Source organism: Mirounga angustirostris, unplaced genomic scaffold (assembly GCF_029215605.1).
Source record: "Mirounga angustirostris isolate CCGP_5_RB_7025 unplaced genomic scaffold, mMirAng1.0.hap1 SCAF_5, whole genome shotgun sequence".
NCBI lineage: Eukaryota > Metazoa > Chordata > Mammalia > Carnivora > Phocidae > Mirounga > Mirounga angustirostris.
Genome location: NW_026991713.1, coordinates 47,254,990 through 47,277,865, shown reverse-complemented (window position 1 = coordinate 47,277,865; position 22,876 = coordinate 47,254,990). Strand labels below are relative to the sequence as shown.

Sequence of the window (22,876 nt, the reverse complement as noted above, 5' to 3'; positions counted from 1 at the left end):
AGCCACCCAGGCGCCCCAAGGGTCCGACTTTTGATTTTAGCTCAGGTCATGATCTTGGGGTTGTGAGATTGAGCCCCGCATTGGGCTCCAGGCTCAGCGCAGAGTGTGTTTGTCCCTCTCCCTCTGCTCCTCCCCACCTCGTGCTCTCTCTCAAATAAATAAAATCTTTTAGGAAAAAAAAGAAACTGAATTTCGTAATTCCCACAAAGAAACCATCAGATGAATTCTTTCAAACATTTAAGGAAGAAATAACACCAATTACATAAAACCATCCAGAGAATAGAAAAGGGTGTCCTGGTCTCACCTGAGCAGGGTGAAGAGGGAGTCCAGGGTAGCTGGTCTAGTGTGTGGTGTAGAGCCAAGCAGGGTGATGAGGCTGCCCACATGGGGGCAGCCTTACATAGGCCGTTGGAGCCCAGATGGCATTAGCAGGGTGTCTATATGGAAGGAGTAGCCTGAGTGGGGTGTGTGTGTGGTGCACGGAGGTAGTCAGGTGAGGTTAGAGTCCACAGTGCCCACATTGTGGAATGGCCTTTTAGAGTATTACAGCCCAAAGTAAATGAGGAAAAGTTTCATGATGGGCTGCACCTTGGCATGGAGAGTCAGATCCTGAGTAAGGTGAAGAATGCCTGTTGTGGGTTGCCACAGCCTGTACGGTTAGGAGGGCATCCATGTATGGAAGTAACCCAACAGGGGGAGTCAGAGGCTAAGCAGGTATGAGGAGGGCATCCATACAGGAGTGTGGCCTGGTGTAGAGTGGTAGAACCCAAGCAGGGAGAGGAGATAGTCATGTGTATAAGAGGGTAGCAATGGAGATGGGCGATTGGTTACATATGAGGGAACTGAGTAGAAAGGAAAAGGGAGATAGAAGACAGGTTTCTCACTTTCTGAGAAAGGAATTAAAAATATAGAAAGAATGAAAAATAGAATGAACCCTGTGGGGTTTTTTTTTTATTGGAGTTTTATGTAAATATATTTCCTATATCTATCCACTCAGAGGGCCTGGGAACAGTGACACTTTAATATCAATGAGGATATCTAGTATCTAGATCTTGACTTCTAAATGGTATATCCACTAAAAGGCATTAGGGCTGCTTAGAGAAATGGCTGATTTTGATGCTGTGACAGGCAAAGTGAATAGTAACGAGTAGGGGTGCCTGGGTAGCTCAGTTGGTAAGTGGCCGACTTTTGGTTTCAGTTCAGGTCATGATCTCAGGGTCGTGAGATTGAGTCCCACGTAGGGCTCGGAGCTGAGTGTGGAACCTGTTTAAGATTCTCTCTCTCTCTCCCTCTGCTCCTCCCCACCCCTGATTGCATGCACACACACTCTCTCTCTCTCAAAAAAAAAAAATAATGACAGAACATCTTGTTTCAGAAAGCAAGTAAGTTCTCAGAAAATGGAAACATATCAAAATGACCCAGAAGCCAGTAAGAATGGGTGCTCACCTGGCCAAATTGGGAACAATTTGGCAACAAAAAAAGTGATAGTACAGACACATAGACCAATGAAACAGAATAGAGAGTTCAGAAATAAACCCTCACATATATGGTCAAATGATTTTTGACAGGGTGCCTAGACCACAATGAGGAAAGGACAGTTTATTCAACAAATGGTATTGGGAAAGCTGAATATCTACATGCAAAAGAATGAAGTCGGACCCTTACCTTACCCCATATACAAAATTTAACTCAAAATGGATTAAACGCCTAAAGTTAAGGCCTAAAACTATAAAATTCCTAGATGAAAACTTAGGAGAAAAATTTGATGGCTTTGGATTTGGAATGATTTCTTGGATATGACACAGCACAGCCAACAAAAGCAAAAATATATTAATGGGACAACATCGAACCTAAAAACTTTGGCACATTAAAGAAAACAATAGAGTAAAAGGGCAACCTATAGAATAGGAGACAATTGCAAATCATGTGTGATAAAGGGTTAATATCCAGAATAAATAATTCTAACAACAAAAGAGCAATTAACCTGATTAAAGCATGTGCAAGGGACCTCAATAGACATTTCTCCAAAGCAGATATGCACATGGCCAATTAGTATATGAAAAGATGCTCAACATCACCAATCATTAGAGAAATGCAAATCAAAATAACAATGGGATATCCACTTCATACACATTAGGATGGCCACTATCAAAAAATACAAAATACGAATGTTGATGAAGATGTAGAGAAATTGGAACCCTTGAGCACTGCTGGTGGGAATGTAAAATGGTGCAGCCACTATGGAAGTTCCTCAAAACACTGAAGATAAAAATACCATATGATCCAGCAATCCCACTTCTGAATATATAATTAAAAGAATTGAAAGAAGAATTTTAAAGAAATACTTGCACACCCATGTTTATTGCAGCAGTATTCACAATATCAAAGAGGTGGAAGCAGCCAAACATCCATCAACAGGTGAATGAAGTGTGGTGTAGATACACAGTGGAGTATTATTCAGATTTAAAAAGAAGGAAATCCTGTCACATGCTACAATATGGATGAACCTGGAGGACGTTATACTGCATGAAATCAGTCAGTCACCAAAGGGCAAATACTGTATGATTCCACTTACATGAGATATCTAGAGTAATCCCCAGTCACAATCATGATTCCAAATTTCCAGTTAGAATTGTGGGAACAGTAGAATTGTGGTTGCCAGGGCTTGGAAGAGAGAGAAATGGAGAGTTGTTTTTCTGTGTGTATAGACTTTCAGTTTTTCAGTTTTGCAAGATGAGAAAATTCTAGAGGGGCACCTGGTTGGCTTAGTCAGTAGAGCATGTGAGCCTTGATCTCAGGGTCATGAGTTTAAGCCCACATTGGGTGTGGAGCCTACTTTTAAAAAAGGGAAAGAATTCTAGAGATCTGTTACACAACAGTGTAAATATAGTTAACTCTACTGAGCTGTACACTCAGTTATTATACTATGTATTGTACAATTTTTAAATGCAAAAAATGTGATAAAAGATTTTACCACATTGTAAAAATAAGAAGAATGAGCCTATACAGATACAAACAAAGAAGTTGAAGGGTGATTTGATAAAGAATTGGGACATTTGCATCATTTCAAATATCTCCCCACAAATTACTTACTAATTATAAAAGGGAAAACATTATTTTTGTAGTAAAGATGCCTTGTGGACACCACCATAATCAAATGATCAAGTGGATATTATTAGTAATTGGACAAATGGATACCATGTGCTACCTGATAGGATGCATTGAGAAGAACACAGCCTCATATCTGTAATATCCCTGCCAAAGATACATAACTGGAATCTAGTCATGAGGAAAAATCAGACAAACCAAAATTGAGGGACATTTCTACAAAATAAGTTATCATGATTTCAAAATTGTCAAGATCATAAACATCAAAAAGGACTAAGGAACTGTTCTAGCCTAAAAGGACTAAAAAGATGGGACAATAGAAGTCAATGTGTGATTTTAAACTGAATTATTTTGCTCTAAAGGACATTATTGGGATAATTAGTGAAACTGAATGGGGGCTGAGGATCAGATTAACATATTAGTGTTAATTTTCTGATTTTGGTTGTGGTGATGTAGGAGAATGTCCTTGTTTGTAAGAATACACCGAAAGTGATGGACATTAGCTCAGCAATTTATTCTCAAATGATTCAGGGAAACAGTTTTTATAATATTCTTTCAACTGTCCTATAATCTTATAATTATTTAAAAGGAATTTAATGGTGTATTAGAGCTTTATCAGCTTTTAGGAAAAAAACATGTTGCATCTTCTTTATGATTCGGTTTCTCTTCAAATCTTTGAAAATATATTTTGGAGTCCTTAAAATGTTTTGGAGCCCATGTTGCAAAGTTTGAACAGCTTCATCATGGGCAGATCATCTAGTTGGCAGGTATCTTTAAAATACTTCATCTGTGAGATGAATCTGAAAAGAATACAAATAATAGTTGCGAAATGTTGAATTCAAGTCAACAAATCCTAGTAGCGAAGAAGCCATATTTTCTCCAATGAGATTTTAAAGATTTTATTTATTTGAGAGAGACAATGAGATAGAGAGAGCATGAGAGGGGAGAGGGTCAGAGGGAGAAGCAGACTCCCCGCTGAGCAGGGAGCCCGATGCGGGACTCGATCCCGGGACTCCAGGATCATGACCTGAGCTGAAGGCAGTCGCTTAACCAACTGAGCCACCCAGGCGCCCTCTCCAATGAGATTTTAAAAAATAGCTAGACAGAGCACATATTGTGTGGTTATTCATGTTTTTAAAGGACACTTTGTTCACACCTGTCATCACAACTGTTGTTATACAGCTGATCACAAATGTCATTCAACAGTAGGTTCATATCATCCAGATCTTGCTTCACTTTGTTGAATAAAGCCACAGCTAGATAGTTAAAAATTATGCCTAGGATTTTTTATCATAACTATATTACATAATAGTCAGCAGTTGAACAGGGTTGTCATATCTGAAAATCTCCAATAATTGCTATTAATTCCTGCTAATTTGTTTATTTTTAACCACCTAATTTTATACCTACTTTCCCATTTTAAAATTAACTCTTAGTCAAGTTTTTTAGATAAATGCTAAATTTGCTTTTCTCATTTTAATATTTTCTCAAACGCTCATAGGTTAAAAGCAGCAATTATTTTGGTGACTTTCATGAAATTTAAGAATGCCACTGTTCATTATGAACTCTGAAGGAAAATTCTCTATTTTTCTTTTAAAATCTTAATAGTCACAACTATTAGCACTTCAGAATAATGCTTAATGTTCTTTCATGTCTGTGTTATAAGGCTATTTTGTAGTAATGTACTAATGTTAACGTTAACATCTTACATAACCCCAGTTTGTTTGTCAAAACTAAGATGTTAGCATTAGGGAAACCGGGTGATGGACTTCTCTCTTCTATCATTGCAGCTTTTCTGTAAATATAAAAAGTGTTTTAAGGGCACAAAGGCAATGTATAGAAAGGATAGCTTTTTAACAAATGGTGTGTTGGGACAATTAGACATCCATGTGCAAAAAAATTAACTTGAACCCATATATCACACCACATAACTAAAAAGAGTTCAAAAGGGATCACGGACCTAAATGAAAAACCTAAAACCATAAAAGTTTTAGAAAAAAAAAATAGGAGACAACTTTTGTGACCTGGGTGTTAGGCAAAGATTTCTTAGAGCACGATCAAGAAAAGGACAGATATACAAATGGAACTTAAACATAGTTTAAATACTTATGATGCTTTTTAAAAGACACTGCTATGATAATAAAAGATAATGAAAAGACTGGGAGAAAATCTTTACAAAGCATATACATGCTGAAGGGACACAAGGACTGTTTTGGAGGTGAAGAATATATTCACTCTCAACTGTAGTGATGGCCTCACGGGTGTATGCATATGTAAAAACTTACCAAATTGTGTAATTTGTTATCTTTATTTTTTTCTTGTTAATTTTTTCTTTATTCAGGACAAGAAGGAACCATTAATGTTTAATTTTTGAGAATTCCAGATGTATTGCATTTCTAATCAATAATCACTTCTCAATTGGTATCAGGTGAGGTACCATGTGGAGCTTGTTCCTACTTTATCAGAATTAGCAACTAAGGCTCAATTGAGAACAACAGGGGCTGAGCATCTACATTCTTAGTTTCAGAGAACCATCAGGTATCAGGACCAGCTACTCCCTTGAGCACTATACACATTTTTTTTTTCAAAAAAAATTTAAATTTTATTTTATTATGTTAATCACCATACATTATATCATTAGTTTTTAATGTAGTGTTCCATGATTCGTTGTTTGCGCATAACACCCAGTGCTCCATTCAATACGTGCCCTCTTTAATACCCATCACCAGGCTGACCCATCCCCGCTCCCCCCTCCCCTCTAGAACCCTCAGTTTGTTTCTCAGAGTCCATAGTCTCTCATGGTTCGTCTCCCTCTCCGATTTCCCTACCTTCATTTTTCCCTTCCTACTATCTTCTTTTTTTTAAAACATATAATGTATTATTTGTTAAAGATTTTATTTATTTGAGAGAGTGAGCACGAGCAGGTGGGAGGGGCAGAGGGAAAGGGAGAAGCAGACTCCCCGCCAAGAAAAAAGCCCAACACGGGACCAGATCGCAGGACCCTGATATCATGACCCAAGCCGAAGGCAGACGCCCAATCAACTGAGGCACCCAGGTGCCCCAAAGAGAGTCTTGTCAACAAATGGTACTGGAGTAACAGGATATCTCTATGGAAAAAAAGTGAACCTCTACTCTCATACCATATATAAATACTGACTCAAAGTACATTCTAAACCTAGATATAAAAGCTAAAATTATAAAACTTCTAGGAGAAAACATAGAAGAAAATATCTTCAACTTTAGTATAAGCATAGATTTCTTAAATAGGACACAGAAAACACATTAAAAATTGATAAATTTTACTTCATAAAAATTAAGAACATTTGCTCTTTGAAAGACACTGTTTTAAAAACAAGGCAAGTTACAGGCTGGGTGAAAGATTCACAATACATACATTTGGCGAAGGGGTATTATCAAGACTTCTTTAAAAACTAATCAAAAGCAGGCAAAAGATTTGAACTTGCACTTCTCAAAAGAAGATATATGAATGACAATACCTGAAAAGATGTCTTATCATTAAGAAAATACAAATTAAAACCACAATGTGATACTATAATATAGACACTAAAAAGGCTAAAATTGTGAAGTCTGACAATATGAAATGTTACAGAGTTGGGACTGCTGTTGGGTGTGTAAAATGAGACAACCACTTTGGAAAACAATTTAGCTCTCTGTTATAAACATACACCAGTGAACCAACAGTTCTCCTCCTAGAGGAATGAAAATAATATCCGCACAAAGACTTGAACACAAATTTTTGTAGCAGATATAGTCATAATAACTAAAAAAAAAAAGGAAACTATTGAAGTGTTCATCAAAAGTTGAATGGATAAATTATGGTATATCCATTCAATAAATTACTACTTAGCAATAAAAAGCAATGAACTACTAATACATTCATCAACATGGACAAATCACAGAGGCATGCTGACATAAGGTAAAGAATCCAGATATAAGAGTATTTGTAGTATGACTCCACTTCTAGGAAATTCTAGAAAAGAAAAAACTATCCATAGTGACGAAGAGCAGGTCAGTGGGTACCTGGGGCCAGGGTCAGAAGGTATTGACTAGAAGGGGTAGAGAGAATTCTTTTGGATGATGAAAATGTTTTCTATTTTCATTGTGGTGATGATTAATCAGGTGTTTACATTTGCCAATACTCATCAAACTGCATTTAAGATGAGTAAATTTTATTGAATGCAAACTATGTCTTAATATAAAGAATAGTAGAAAAAACCTTTACTTTCTCAGGTTTCTTTCTCTCTTCAATTCACTTCAGCCTGGCTTAAATCACCACTACTCCCTAAAAATTAATCCGACAAAAGATCACCAATTGCTTCCCAATTGCAAATTCAATTTCTTGCCTTCCATGACACCACATTATTCTCACTTACGTATTTTTCTGCTCAGTCTTTCTCAATCTCTCTTGAGAGTTCTTGATAATAATCTGACTGGCTATAAATTCATGCTTGCCTTAGTTACCGAAGTCTATAAATTGCCCTTCCATGACTACATCCCAGCCCTACCTCTTTTCCAAATCATCCTTCACACTTCAGCCAAGGAAGCACCATACCTGACGTGTAGTAAACCCACACAAAAGTTCTTGAGTGAATGAATCATGTAACTTGCTCTTCCATGGTTACTCATGACAGTAAGGATAATAATAACCTTCAGGGGATACTGGACAATGAGTGAAAATTATGAACTCTCTCCCTAAAAAAATGTACATTATGCACATATAATATTTTGCATATAATTTAAAAGTGGTTCATGAAACTCCTGAAGCTCATATAAAATTAAGAACATTATAGGATAAAATGGAAACTCCTTAGCCTGACCCTTCATCATCTGACCCTCCTATATTTCAGTATCTTTCTCTAGCTGTGCCCCCTTTATATCCTATATTCTAGCCATGTAAACTACTAGCATTTCACTAAATGAATTTAACTGTTTAAAGTCTTTGTGTATTTACATTGTGCTGCTTCCTTTGCCTGGAATAAAGCAAGATGTTGTTACAAATATTTTGACATTCCTGTGCCACAATATTAAAACCTTAGTTTCTATTACCAAACATTTAATATAACAGATATCTGTGATATGAGCTATTTTGGGGATGGTAGTGGCCAAAGATGGTGTGAGGATCAATACCAATGTGAGGCTCAAAAATGGAATTAGAAGGGCTTTTTTTGTATATTACTTTAAAATAAAAAAAAGATGTGATGAAATGATTTATGAAAGTGATATGAAAATGTTTAGGCAAATGTATCTAAACTTTTACAGGTGCAACAACTACAGAGTTTGACACCAGGGCTAGAAATAACTTTTTAAAAATTTTTTAAATGACGAATGATATTGGCAGCATTAGGTACATTTCTGACAGGAAAGAGCTTCTATTTTGACATGCATTTGACTAATCTTCTGGTTACCATTGTATTCTGACAACTGGAAAAAATTTTCCCAGATGGTCTTGTGACTATGTATTTCAGATCTTGTTTCTCACACCCATATACTTCTGGTGCCAAGAGTGGTAGGACATGTTTTGTTTTGTTTTAAGATTTTATTTATTTATTTGACAGAGAGACAGTGAAAGAGGGAACACAAGCAGGGGGAGTGGGAGAGGGAGAAGCAGGCTTCCCGCTGAGCAGGGAGCCCGATGCGGGGCTTGATCCCAGGACCCTGGGATCATGACCTGAGCTGAAGGCAGACGCTTAACGACTGAGCCACCCAGGTGCCCTGAAGGACATGTTCATTGTACAATATAACTTCCATCCCTGCACCTTTTTACTGCAGTGCCAGATGCATTGGATGCAGGTGGATAATAAGAGTATCTCTGGAAGTCATTTCAAACACCAGATCAACTAGCAATAATTTAACTGCAGGAAGTGATGGCTACCTACATAACCCAAATACAAGTATCTCTTGAGTCTATTTTCCCTTAACAACATCCCCAAATGTTTACAGCCAGATTCCCGCTTCTCCCTCCCCCACACATCACATAAAAGGGGAAGTGAATGGAGGGGAATTTGGAGTGGAAAGAACCAACAGCATTAACTGTTTGAAGTGAACATATCTCATTTTTGCAAATTTTACAAAAACATATGACATGTAAACACGTTATTAGGGTCCCTCCTACGGCCTTACGAAGGGCCCAGGTAAATGAGGGGTCCCAAAGCTTAAACTTCATTAACTTTTAATAAATCTGCCTATTAATACTGTACATGGTACGAAAGTCAAAAGGTGCAAGAGGATAATACAAAGTTCCTTCCAAACGTGTCCCTTAGCTACAAGTTCTCTATTGGAGGCAAAAAATATTCAGTTTCCTGAGTCCTCCCTGAAATACTATGCTTGGATAAGCATTTTGTACTGAACATTTGGTCACCTCCCCCTCATCTTTTCTTACACAAATATTAACCTGCTACACAATGTTTTGCACCTTGCTTTTTTTTTTTTTTTTTAAGACAGCTTTATTGGCTACAGTTCACATACCATACAATTTACTCATTTAAAGTGTATGGTTCAGTGTTTTTTAGTATATTCACAGATAGGTATACCCATCACCAAAGTTGATTTCAGGACATTTTCATCACCTCAAAAAGAAACCGGATACCCTTTAGCTATCACCCACCTATCTGTTAACGTCTCTCCCTGCCTATTCCTACACAACCACTAATTTACTTTCTATCTCTCAATATCTTTCTCTGGTCTGGACATTTTATATGAATGGGATCATATAATATGCAGTTCTGTGACTTGCTTCTTTCACTTAGCATGATGTTTTCAAGGTTTATTCTTGTATCAGTACTTATACTAATCAGCACCTGTATCAGAATTTAGTAATTTGTGTCTTCTTGCTCTTGGTTAGTCTAGTAGAGGTTTATCAATTTTATTGATCTATTGCATTCTTGTTTTCAATTTATTGATTTCTGCTCTAATTTATATATTTTTCCCTCTGCTTACTTTAGGCTTAAATTGTTCTTTCTCTAGTTTCCTAAAGTGGGAGTTTAGATGTTTTATTTTAGATTTTCCCTACTAATATATGCACTTAATGCCATAAATTTTTCTCTAAGCACTGTTTTCACTACATTCATATATTTTGATAAGCTGTATTTTTAAAAAAATTTTTTTAAAAGATTTTATTTATTTATCAGAGAGAGAGAGCACAAGCAGGGGGAGCGTCAGCAGAGGGAGAAGCAGGTTTCCCGCCGAGCAAGGAGCCTGATGTGGGGCTCGATCCCAGAACCCTGGGAGCATGACCTGAGCTGAAGGCAGACACTTAACTGACTGAGCTACCCAGGTGTCCCTGTATTTTTTATTTTCATTTAGTTCAAAATGTTTTTAAATTTCTCTTGAGACTTCTTTTCTGACTCAAGTATTATTTAGAAGTGTGGTGTTTCACATTCATTTTTGAAAGATATATTTCTGTGTGTAGAATACTAGATTGACAATTTTTGCCTTTTAGTAGTTTAAATATGTTGCTCCAATGTCTTCATTGTTTGTATTGTTTCTGACAAGAATTCTGATGTCATCTTTTGTCCCTCCATATGTAACAAGTCTTTCTCTTTGGCTTCCTAAAAAAAATAACAGCTTTACTGAGACACAATTAATATTCCATATAACACACTGATTTAAAATGCATCAATTGGGGCTCCTGGGTGGCTCAGTTGGTTAAGCATCTGCCTTCGGCTCAGGTCATGATCTCAGAGTCCTGGGATCGAGTCCCCGCATCAGGCTCCTTGCTCAGCAGGGAACCTGCTTCTCCCTCTCTCTCTGCCTGCCACTTCCCCTGCTTCTCTCTCTCTCTCTCTCTGTCAAATAAATAAATAAAATCTTTAAAATAAAATAAAATGCATCAATCGATGGGCATTTGAGTGGTTTCCACTTTTTGCCTATTATGAATAATGCTGCTATGAACATTTGTGTACAAGTGTTTGTGTGAACGTATGTTTTCATTTCTCCTGAAATGAAACCTAGGAGTTGAATTTCTGGGTCATAAGGTAACTCTATGTTTAACCTTAAGGAAATGTTAGACTATTTTCCAAAATGATTGCACCGTTTTATAGTCCTACCAGCAGTGGGTAGAGGTTCAAGTCTCTCTAGAGTATATTTGTAGTTTGAACAAACAACAAAATTGCCAAAATGATCTTATAGAGATTATAGCAATTCACTCTCCCACCAGTAATGCTCAGGAGTATCTGTTTCTCCACACCATTGCCAATAAAGGGTCTTATCAAGATTTTTTGTCTTTGACAATGTGATTAAAAGTGGTATCATTCAGTAGTTTTAATTCATGTTTCTTGTATTGTCATTAAACATCTTTTTATAGTTTAAAAGCCATGTATATTTCATTTTTTTTGACAATTGTCTGTTACTCATCTTTTATTGGGTTGTTGGTCTTTTTCTTATTGATTCATAAAAGCTCTTTATAAATTAGGAGGATAAGTGCTTTATGTGGGGCATGAGCAGCTAATATTTTTCCAGTTTGTCTTTTGTCTTTGTCCATAAAGTTTTTTCCATGCAGAAAGTGTCTGTGTGATCAAATTTATCACTCTTTAGGGGCGCCTGGGTGGCTCAGTTGGTTGGGCGACTGCCTTCAGCTCAGGTCATGATCCTGGAGTCCCGGGATCGAGTCCCACATCGGGCTCTCTGCTCAGCGGGGAGTCTGCTTCTCCCTCTCCCGCTCCCCCCTCTCGTGCTCACTCTCTCTCTCTCAAATAAATAAATAAAGTCTTTAAAAAAAAATTTATCACTCTTTTCTTTTAAGGCTTTTGAGTTTCCACTCATAAATGTTTTTTATTCTTCCATAATTTATTTTAATCCTTTTTCATATTTAATATTTAAGTATTTGATCTGTCCATAATTCAGTTTTATTATAAAGTGTAGCGTATGGATCCAACTTATTTTTCCAGATGGCTCTTCAGTTGTTAAAATGCCATCTTTCCTCCCATTGATTTGAAATGTCGCCTTTACCATATACTAAATTTTCACATGGATATATGTATTTATAAACTTTCTATTATAGTTCTTTGATCTGTATGTCCATTCATATGCTGGTAACATACTGTTTTAATTATTGAAGCTTTAGAATATGTTTTACTATATGATCAAGTTAATTCCCCTTTATTATTCTTTTTTTTTTTTAATTTCATGGCTGTGATTACTTATTCATTGGGTTAGTTACCTATTGCTCTATAACAGATTACCCCCAAAACTAAGTGACTTAAATGGTAAACAGCTACTAATTTCACCATTTTTGTGGGTGAGGACCTTCAGAATAGCTTAGCTGGGTTCTTCTGGTGCAAGATCTCTCATGAGGTTGTAGTCAAGATGTCAGCGCAGGCTGGAGTCATCTGAAGGCTTGATGGGGGCTGAAGGATTTCCTTCCAAGTGGGCTTTGGCAAAAGTCTTCAGTTTTTCATTACACGGACCTCTCCATAGACCTTTTTGAGCATCCTCACAGTGTTGTGGTTGATTTCCTCCTGAGCAAGTGATGTAAAAAGAGAAAGCAAGGAGGCGGCACGTGACTTTAATGACAGCCTCAGAAACGACACACTGTCACTTTATCATAGTCACTAGAAGTAAGTCTAGCCATGCTCAAGGACAGGGGAGGTAAGCTCCACTTTTAAAGAATTTGTAGACATATTTTTAAAACCACTACTCATTTTTCTGTATGAACCTTAAAATTAGTTTATCTGCTTCCCAAAAAATAATATTACTGGATACAACAATATTATATTAATAATACAGTAATAATATTAATACTAATATTTTTATTAGAACTTATTTTGATTTGCAGGCGCAGAACTTACTTTCTTTTTAAAAAATAATTCTGTCACAGTTTTGCAACATCTGTGTTCTTTTTCCTGTCATAAAATAAAATAGGGATGCCTGGGTGGCTTAGTTGGTCAAGCATCTGACTTTGGCTCAGGTCATGGTCTCAGGGTCCTGGGATCGAGCCCCATGTACGACTTTGCGCTCATCAGGGAGTCTGCTTCTCCCTCTGCCCTTCCCCCCAACTCGTGCTCATTATATCTCTTTCTCTCAAATAAATAAATAAAATCTTAAAAATAAATAAATAAAAATTAAATAAGTAAATAAAACATGGAAACAATATTGAGGTCCAAGCAACCCGCAATACATACAGGAAAAATTTTAAAGATAAAAGCTATATTTTCATGCCTAGCTTATTGTTTTCTTTTTCCTAAAATGACAGAATGTTCAGCCCATTTATGGACACCTGGCAACCATAGAAGTATATTTCTTACTGGCCTGTTTTTTCCATACCAGTTTCTAAATTGTTAAAATAATTCTGATGAGAGATTTTCAATGAAAGGGAAGAGAAGGTAGTGGGTTTTAATTTCAGGAAAATTGAACAGATATAAAACTCCTTTTGGTATATCTTGCAAAACTATTTATCAAAATAAATTACATATATTTTATTTTATTTTATTTTTTTAAGATTTTATTTACTTATTTGAGAGAGAGAATGAGATAGAGAGAGAGCATGAGAGGGGGGAGGGTCAGAGGGAGAAGCAGACTCCCTGCCGAGCAGGGAGCCCAATGCGGGACTCGATCCCGGGACTCCAGGATCATGACCTGAGCTGAAGGCAGTCACTTAACCAACTGAGCCACCCAGGCGCCCTATTTTATTTTATTTTTTTTTTGAGATTTTTATTTATTTGTCAGAGAGAGAGAGAGAGCACAAGGAGGGGGAGCGGCAGGCAGAAGGAGAGGGAGAAGCAGGCTCCCTGCTGAGCAAGGAGCCCCGATGTGGGACTCGATCCCAGGACCCTGGGATCATGACCTGAGCTGAAGGCAGACGCTTAACCGCCTGAGCCACCCAAGCGTCCCAAATTACATATATTTTAAAGGTTTATAGCAGTTTTTAAAAAAACTTTATTTTGAGATAATTATAAATGCATAGCTGTTTGCAAAGGACCATACAGAGGAACTCTGTGCGCTCTTCCTCCAGTGTTCACACTTTGCACAACTATAGTACAACACCGAAGTCAAAGCTATTGACATTCATACACTCCGTAGAGCTTATTTAAATTTCACCAGTTATACATGTACTTGTGTTTGTGTGTGTGGCCCGATGCTATTTTCTCACATAGGGGCCTTGGACAGTCAGCACCACAACCATGACTTTCAACTGTACCCATCACCACAAGACTCCTTCCTGTCACCACGTTATAGCCACGCCCATCTCTTCCCTATCATCTCAAACCCTTGGCAACCACTACTCTATTCTCCATCTCTGTTATTAGGTTATTTCACCAACCTTCAATAAGTGAAATCGTCCAGTATATATCCTTTTTAGATTGACTCTTTTTGTTCGGCATAATTTCCTTAAAGTTCCTTCAAACTTCTGTTGTGTGTATCAATAATTTGTTCCTTTTTTATTGCTGAGTAGTATTCCATAGTGTAGACACACCACAATTTGTTTAACCATTCACTCTATAAAAGAAATTTGGATAGTTCACAGATTTTGCTATTAAGAATGAAGTTGCTATGAACATTCATGTACAAGTTCTTATGTGGAAATAAGACATTTCTCTGGGATAAATACCCAAGAGTGGATTGCTAGATTGTATGCTAAATCCATTTTTAATTTTGATAGGAATTGCTGGGCTATATTCCAGAATGGGTGTTATATTTCACATTCCCACAAGCAATGTATGAGTGATCGAGTTTCTCTGCAACCTTTTCAGCATTTGCTGTTATTATTTTTTGAGTTGGCCATTCTTTTTTTTTTTTAAGTTTATTTTTTTAAAGATTTTATTTATTTGAGAGACAGAGAGAGATAGCACAAGTGGGGGTAGGGGTGGGGAGCAGAGGCAGAGGCAGAGGGAGAAGCAGGCTCCCTGCTGAGCCAGGAGTCTGATGCGGGGCTCAATCGCAGGACCCTGGGATCATGACCTGAGCCAAAGGCAGATGCTTAACTGACTGAGCCACCCAGGCACCCCCGGTTTTGCCATTCTTATATGTATATAATCATATCTCATTGTAGTTTTAGTGTTTATTTCTGTAATGGCTAATAATGTTGAAAAATCTTTTCATGTGTGGGGAGCCTGAGTGGTTCAGTCAGTTAAGAGTCTGCCTTCAGCTTGGGTCATGATCCCCAGGTCCTGGGATCAAGTCCTGCATAGGGCTCCTTCCTCAGCGGGGAGCCTGCTTCTCCCTCTCCCTCTCCCTGCCGCTCCCCCTGCTTGTGCTCTCTCTCTCTGACAAATAAATAAAATCTTAAAAAAAAAAAAGAAAAATCGTTTCATGTGTTTATTTGCCACCTGTATATTCTCTTTGGTGAAATGTCTGTGAATGTCTTTTCTGTGTCAATGTCCAGTTTTCTAATTGGATTTTTTTTTTTGATGTTGAATTTTGAAGGGTTTTTATATATTCTAGATAAAAGGCTTTTATGTGGTAGGTGATCTGCAAATATTTTCTCCCAGTCTCTCATTTGTCTTTTCATCCTTTTAATGAGATCTTTGGGAGAGGAAAAGGTTTTTATTTTGATGAGGTCCAATTTATCTATTTTTCCTCTTATGAATTATGCTTTTAGTGTCAAGTCTAAGAACTCTTTACCTAGTCATAGTTCTCAAATATTTTCTTGTATATTCTTTTCTATGAGTTTCACAGTTTTACATTTAAGTTCGTGATCCATTTTGAGTGTATTTTTGCATAAGGTGTGAGGTTTAGGTTGTGTTCTTTTTAAAATCTATCTATTTATTTATTTATTTTGTCTAATGGATGTCCAATTACTCTGGCACCATTTATTGAAAAGGCCTCCTCTGTTGAATTGCTTTTGCTCCTTTGTCAAAAATTAACTGAGTATATTTGTTTGTTTCTGGGTTCTCTATTCTGTTCTTGATTTAAGTGTCTATCTCTTTTTCAATACCATACCAGTCTTGGTTACTATGACCAATTTTTAACAGCTATGTTTTCAGTTGGTATCTTCTTATTGTTTTTTTTTTTTTTCTCAAAAATTTCTAAAATTACCTAATAAATAGATGCCATGAAGGTAACAAATATTCTCTGATTTCTCTCATTCTTATTCCAATATCAAATTGAGTCAACTGTTATAAAAATCTTTTCATCTCATTCGTGTCTATTTGGATTTGTGGTTTATTCAGATAGTCAGGAGAGTGTTATATGTAAATGCTACGGCATGTGATCTCTTTAAAGTCTGGAATTTTTCTCAAGAGGCTATTAAATCTCATAGAACCATGAGATCAGACACATAAGTACTTAGACTAGTCTTTAATACACTGTAAGTGCTCAGTTTAGGTCAGTTTAATTATTCTGGTTACTTTATAATAACTTATTTTTATTGTTTATAGAGGAGAGAGGACTGGAGGGGGAACAGAAGGAGCTGTCATTTCTTTTTTTTTTTTTTTTTTAAGATTTTATTTATTTATTTGACAGAGAGAGAGTTAGCAAGAGCAGGAACACAAGCAGGGGGAGTGGGGGAGGGAGAAGCAGGCTCTCTGCTGAGCAGGGAGCCCGATGTGGGACTCGATCCCAGGACCCTTGGATTGGGACCTGAGCTGAAGGCAGACGCTTAACCACTGAGCCACCCAAACGTCCCAGGAGCTGTCATTTCTTAACTCTTTAAACTTTACTGTAATCTTACTGGTATGATTTCAACAAAGCTACAAAGTAAACAGTAGTACTTTCAGTGTCTACAGGAGGTAATTGAGCTTCAGAGAGATGAATAACTGACCAGGATCACAGAGATGGGTGTAGCTTCTTAATCTTTCTTTTGGAGAGGTTACTTGGGCAAATATGTATGAGGCACTGGGAGCCAAGTTTCTACCACTCACAGAAACTGTGGACCCTGTTGGTGCTAATTCAGCCATGGCTAACCTCTTCATGGTAGGGTGAGATTGAAAAGAAAAAATATTTATAGAGTACTTGGGTTTCATAATTCGATATCCTGAACGGTGTCCTGTCTTAGCACCTTGGTAAAGCACCTTTGACAGTGAGTGGTGCTTTGCCAATTAAGGCTCTACTTGGTCACTTTAACATCTATAAACATCTTTTTCTTTGATGTTCAAGGAGTCCAAGGACACTTATTCACTCTAGAGTATCTATCCTATTTTTACCCCTACTTCATCCTGAAGTTGGACAACTTTCATATGCAGACCTACCAATCCAGCTCCCAGACTCTCAACCCCCTTGTTTACCTGTCACACGACAAGCCGGTACTTCTCCTGCCTTCTCCTGCCAAGTACCAAACAAGTACAGACTACCCCATAGCCCAGAGCCCACTGAAATTATTCATACTAGCCAACCCAAGCTGTTTACATTGCCTCATTCCTTCCTTCTTATGGAGAGCACAATAAACACTCTAGATCATGCTTCCTCTCACTCCTGACCCTGCTATGGCCCTGCATGCTGTTATGTGTCCCTCCTCTTGGGAGCTGAATAACAATAAAATCTTTCTTTCTTTCTTTCTTTCTTTCTTTCTTTCTTTCTTTCTTTCTTTCTTTCTTTCTTTCTTTCTTTCTTTGATTTTATTTATTTGAGAGAGAGAGAGAGAGAAAGGAAGAGAGAGGGGCAGCAGGCAGAAACTTGGGACGAGAAAAGGAAAGCTGAACGAGGTCCCCTCCTAAGGTGTATGGAATCTCCCTCAAGTTCAAAGTATCCACTTTCTGGAGTCAAGAGGAACAGCCCAGGAGGGTGGCGAGAAATCCACCAGAGGTATTCCAGTGTCCAACTATGAAAATCTGGAGATGGGTCAGGAGTCCTCACAAGCAATCCAGACTTCCAACTACCAAAGCCTGAAAACCCAGCAGGCAGGCTGGGAGAAACCCTCCTGGCCATTCTGGACCTTTATGGAGAGAAGGGTAGCTGCCCTCCAAATGCCAGAGGATGGGGAGCAAGACTGAAGGAGATCTCTAAGCACAGAAGAAGGAATATAGACTGAAGAACAAAGAAACCTCCCAAGGAACCCAATAACTGGCAAGGAGATAACCCTATAGTTCTAAAAACTGATGACATGGTTATGAAGCCCAGGTGGTTCTTTAGGATCTTGTTAGCTTTCAGGTCCCAGGCTCTGCTGAAAATAAAGTCCTGATCCCACTCTTATAAAAATTTGAAGCCAATGGTGAACTGAATCACACTAAAACCATAACACAGCCAGACACAGTTCAACTATAGATCAAATTAATTTCCAATAGTCTGACGGAGAAGAGGGGATGCATCTGGAAATGGTCTTTAGTGGCAGTGACCACCCAGAAAGAAATCTTTTTTTTTTTTTTGAGATTATAGTTTTATCTCTGGTTACTTAGTGAGGGGTGTGTGTGTGTTTGTGGGGGGTGCATATGTAAAAAAGAAAATCAGTTTGGGTTCATACATTGTGCCATATCACCATATATAAAAATCATCCCAAAATGGATCATAGATCTAAATGTGAAACCTAAAACTGTCTAGAAGAAAACACAGAAGAAAACCTTTGGACCTTAGATACAAGACCAAAAGCACAATCCATAAAAGAACAAATTGATAAATTGGACTTCATCAAAATTTAAAACTGCTGTTCTTCAAAAGACCATGTTAGGGGACTAAAAGACAAGCCACAGATCTCAGATGTGGAGATAATATTTACAAAGCAAATAACTGATAAAGGACTTGTATCTCGAGTATATAAAGAATGCTCAAAACTCAGCAATAAGAAAACAAACAACCCATTTTTAAAAAGGTGCAGGGGCGGCTGGTCTGAGTGCAGTGGTGTTTACAATTAATTGATCACAGCCAGTTAAAAAGGTGCAGGGGTGCCTGGGTGGCTCAGTCGTTAGCATCTGCCTTCGGCTCAGGTCACGATCCCAGGGTACTGGGATCGAGCCTTGCATCAGGCTCCCTGCTCCGCGGGAAACCTGCTTCCTCCTCTCCCACTCCCCCTGCTTGTGTTCCCTCTCTCACTGTCTCTCTCTCTGTGTCAAACAAATAAAATCTTAAAAAAAAATAAAATAAAATAAAATAAAAAGGTGCAAAAACTTCAGCAGACACTACCAAAGAAAATGTATCAAAGATGACAAATGATCACATGAAAAAATGTTCTATATCACTAGTCATTAGGGAAATGCAAATCAAAAGCAAACTGAGATACCACCATATACCTATTAGAATAGCTAAAATTAAGAAGACTGACCATACCGTGTGTTGGCAAGCATGCTGGTAGTGGGAATTTAAAGTGTTAAAACCGCTTTGGAAAACTGTTTGGCAGTATCTTTTTTTTTTTTTAATTTTATTATGTTATGTTAGTCACCATACTTGGCAGTATCTTTAAAAGTCATATAACAGGGGCGCCTGGGTGGCTCAGTCATTAAGCGTCTGCCTTCAGCTCAGGTCATGATCCCAGGGTCTTGGGATCGAGTCCCGCATCGGGCTCCCTGCTCTGTGGGAGGCCTGCTTCTCCCTCTCCCATTCGCCCTGCTTGTGTTCCTGCTCTCGCTATGTCTCTCTCTGTCAAAAAAATAAATAAAATCTTTAAAAAAAAAAAAAAAGTCATAACATAGGGGCGCCTGGGTGGCTCAGCTGGTTAAGTGTTGGACTTTTGATTTCAGCTCAGGTCATGATCTCAGGATGCTGGGATCAAGCCCTGCATCATGCTCAGCAGGAAGTCTGTTTGAAGATTCTTTTTCTCGCCCTCTCCCTCTGCCCCTTCCCCTGCTTTCTCTCTCAAATAAAAATAAATACCTCTTAAAAAAAAAAAAAAGCTAAACATACACCTATCATGTAATCCAGGCTTTCTAATCCTAGGTATTTACCCAAGAGAAATAAAATGTATGTTCATACAAAGACTTAGACAAGAGTGTTCATAACAGCTTTTTTTGGTAATAACCAAAAATTGGAAACAACTCAAATGTCCATCAACAGATGAATGGAATAGCAAATTGTGATGTAGCCATACAATGGAACAGTGCTCAGCAATCAAAATAATGGACCATTTATACATGCAATGATAAGGATGAATGTCAAAATAGCTATGTTGACTTAAAGAACCTAGACAACAAAAAGGACATACTGTGTGATTCTATTCATCTAAAACTCCAGAAAATGCAAATTTATAGTGACAACAAATCAGTGGTTGCTTAGAAACAGGAAGGTGAGGGTGAGGGGAAAGAGATTACAAGGGGGCACAGAAAACTTTTGGAGATGATGGGTAGGCTCACTGCCTTTGTGGTGATTATTTCATAGGTGTATACATATGTCAAAATATCAATTTGGACATTAAATATGTGAAGTTAAGTTATGTATGTTATACCTCAAAAAAGATGTTTAAAAAAAAAAAATCAATGAGAGGACGCCCCTGGGTGGTTCAGTTGGTTGAGCATCTGGCTCTTGATTTCGGCTCAGGTCATGATGTCAGGGTGGTGGGATCAAGCCCCGTGTGGGGCTCCATGCTCAGCAGGGAGTCTGCTTCTCTCCTTCTCCCTCTCCCTCTGCCACTCCCCCAACTCACACTCTCTCTCTCTCAAATCTTAAAACAAAACAGAACAAAAAACAATGAGACACTACTTCCTACCCACCAGATAGACTACAGTGAAAAGTTCTGGTAACACCAAGAGTGTGGAGAAATGGGAATATTAATCACTGCTGGTAGAAGCCTAAGTATGCACAACTATTTTGGAATCTGGCAGAATTTACTAAAGCCAAACAAACTCCCATGCTAGACTCAAACAATTTCATTTCTTGGACGATACTCAAGAGAACTGAGTGCATATGCCTACCAAAAACATGTACAAGAATGTGCATAGCAACTTTATTCATATTTACAAAAAAATGAAAAAATAATCCACCAATAGTAGAATGGATAAATTGTGGTATATTTTTCCCCCACTTTCCTGAACTTAATTAAAAAAAATCAATGATGGTAAATCTTGAGAATATTGTCAATTTTTTAGAATTCTACCCTTGAAAATGTGACATTTGATTTCTAAACACATGCTAGAGCATACATGGTTCCCAATCGTACTAAGTAGGTGAAAAGCTGAAATCTTAAAAAGTTCATCTTCCAACTTTCCTGTCTGTGGTCTGTCTTTGGATCAGCAATAATTGCCTGAACAGCTACCATGGCTTCATGAATTTTTGTCTGTAGCTCTTCTATATGCAGCAACTGCAGTATTGGGGCAGCTTCATTAAGAAATGCATCTCCTGTGTTGAAACTAAGAATATGTTTGTCTAAAGCAACAGGAAAGCCGTCTTTTGTTTGATTTGCTTTAGCAACTGCATTTTGTGTCAGGTGCTTCTGGATCAAAATGCGAATTGCCTTAAGTGTTACCAGGTAATTATTATGAGCTGAATCTGAAGAAGGTTAGCCAAAGCCATTACACCAGTCTTGAAATTGGGATAATTTACATCCAAATTGATCAATGGCTCTGCAGTTTTAGCTGCATTGTCAGCATTTTTTGTATTCTCAGTTGCCAAGTCGGGGTATTTTTCAGCATTATCTCCATATTCAGGTCTAACAGCTAAACCAAGAAGCCAGTCAATTGCTTCTTGTTGATCTTGAATCTTGGTTCTGGTCCAAGATGGTGGAGGAGCAGGAGACCTTAGTTTTATCTGGTCCCAGGAATTCAGCTAGATAGCTATCAAGTCATTCTGAACACTTGCAAACTCAACCAGAGATCGAAGAAAAGAATAGCTGCAACTCTACAAATAGAAAAGGGACCACTTTCTGCAAGAATAAGACAGAAAATCTCACTTTAAGAAAGAGAACAAGAGGCAGTACTGACTGCCAACGACCTAATCAGTATGGACATAAGTAGGATGTCAGAACTAGAGTTCAGAATAATGATTATAAAGAACTAGCTGGGCTTGAAAAAAGCATAGAAGACGCTAGAGAATCCCTTTCTGGAGAAATAAAAGAACTAAAATCGAATGAAGTTGAAATCAAAAAAAGCTATTAATGAGATGCAATTAAAAATGGAGGCTCTAACTGCTAGGATAAATGAGGCAGAAGAGAGAGTAAGTGATATAGAAGACCAAATGATGGGGAATAAAGAAGCTGAGAAAAAGAGAGATAAACAACTACTGGACCGTGAGGGGAGAATTCGAGAGGTAAGTGATACCATAAGATGAAAAATATTAGAATAATTGGGATCCCAGAAGAAGAAGAGAGAGAGGGGCAGAAGGTATATTGGAGCAAATAATAGAGAACTTCCCTAATCTGGGGAAGGAAACAGGCATCCAACTCCAGGAGGCACAGAGAACCCCCCTCAAAAAAAAAAAAAAAAAATAGATCAACACCCTGACATGTAATAGTGAAACTTGCAAATCTCAGAGACAATAATCTTGAATTTTGAAAGGACAGTTAACATCTCTGAGACACTTTTCAAAGAATTTGAGCCAGTCACTGCTGTGGATGTTTCTTAAATTACCTCTGTCTTCGATCTTGTAGTGTCTGATTTTCTGGTCTTCAAGCCAAACAAAGTTCCTAAATTCTGTTTCATCTTTGCAGTTGAGCCAGCAGGGTTGTGGTAGGCAATGGCCATCAGCTTGTGTTGCGACATGGTCCCCGCGTCTCACTCTGGTGCCCCCGGCTTCCGCTGGGAAAGGAGAGGTGAAAAGGAGCTGGTGTGTGGCAAGAGGGCCAAATTTATACAAAGTAATACTACACAGAGAAAATGAACTACTGCAACAAAGTGGCAACACATGAATGACTCTCAAAGGCATACTGTGAGGCGGAATGAGGTGAGCCACACATGAAGAAAACCATACTCTCTGATTCCGTTTTTATGAAGCTCAGAAAAGGACAAGGTAACCGTAA

General features: G+C 37.9%; 1 pseudogene; it reads right to left on the bottom strand.

Annotated features, from left to right (window-relative positions):
- Nucleotides 1-21,043: 21,043 nt before the first annotated feature.
- On the bottom strand, nt 21,044-22,619 carry LOC123837493 (RNA transcription, translation and transport factor protein-like; annotated as a pseudogene).
- Nucleotides 22,620-22,876: the final 257 nt, after the last annotated feature.